This window comes from Octodon degus, unplaced genomic scaffold (assembly GCF_000260255.1).
Source record: "Octodon degus isolate 3935 unplaced genomic scaffold, OctDeg1.0 scaffold00122, whole genome shotgun sequence".
In the NCBI taxonomy this organism is placed as follows: domain Eukaryota; kingdom Metazoa; phylum Chordata; class Mammalia; order Rodentia; family Octodontidae; genus Octodon; species Octodon degus.
The window spans coordinates 2,096,880-2,097,895 of NW_004524698.1; the positions used below are offsets into that span (position 1 = coordinate 2,096,880).

At 35.9% G+C, this 1,016-nt stretch overlaps 1 protein-coding gene across 1 annotated transcript in view; it reads left to right on the plus strand.

Moving 5' to 3' along the window:
* The window catches only part of Dgkh (diacylglycerol kinase eta), a 221,300-nt gene that overhangs the window by 165,560 nt on the left and 54,724 nt on the right, over window positions 1-1,016 (plus strand). The gene's annotated exons all lie outside the window — the stretch shown is intronic.

Sequence of the window (1,016 nt, forward strand, 5' to 3'; positions counted from 1 at the left end):
TCACATTAAAGAAGCAATGTGTGCCATTCCGGTGTTACAATGGTGGAGTTGGTAGGTGTGCCCAGGCCAAACAGTGGGGCTGGACACAGGGTCGGTGGCCCAGAAAAAGTGCTGAATTTTTGCTGCACATGCTTAAAAATGCAGAGTAAGGCTGAGCTTAAGGGTTTAGATGTAGATTTTCTGGTTATTGAACATATCCAGATAAACAAAGCACCCAAGATGTGCTGCCGTACTTACAGAGCTCATGGCTGGATTAATCCATACATGAGCTCCCCCTGCCATACTGAGATGAGCCTTACAGAAAAGGAACAAATTGTTCCCAGACCAGAGGAGGAAGTTGCACAGAAGAAAAAGGTATCCCAAAAGAAACTGAAGAAACAAAAACTTATGGCATGGGAATAAATTAAGCATAAAATAAATGCAAATAAAATTAATATTGTTGGCTATTTTAAAAAATTGACCTTTTGCTTTGCCTGTAAGCTCCATCTCTGGCTTCAGCTATTTTATGCTTTTCTAAAAATGTATTTATTATAGTAGTGCTCTTATAATGCTTTGTGTCTGTAAAAAATCTTTATGTTATGTCTTGGAAGTCTACAGTGAGGTCCTGGCCCAATTGCTCTTCCAAAATTTGGAAATTATTTTGGATAGAAGACTGGAATTATAATGAGTAATTAACTTTTCCCTAACACCATGTGATTCAATATTTGCTTTTATGATAAGAGTTAATTGAAACAGATGTGCTTGAATCGAATATTATTTCCATGAAGATATTTCCTTCAATCCCATTCTTACATAATTCTTTCTTAAATTAAGAAGTGGTATTTACCTAATTTTTATTTCATATATATATGTATAAGCTGCTTTGGCAAGAGTGGTTGGAAGATAGGTAGTGTATGTTCATATAACCTAACAGTGGTAGCAAACTTTTTAGAGACTACTACCCAAACTGCAACCCAAAACCCCCTTAAAGTCTCAACACTGCAATTAATGCAGAGGTTTTAGTGTTAAAAAAAAAA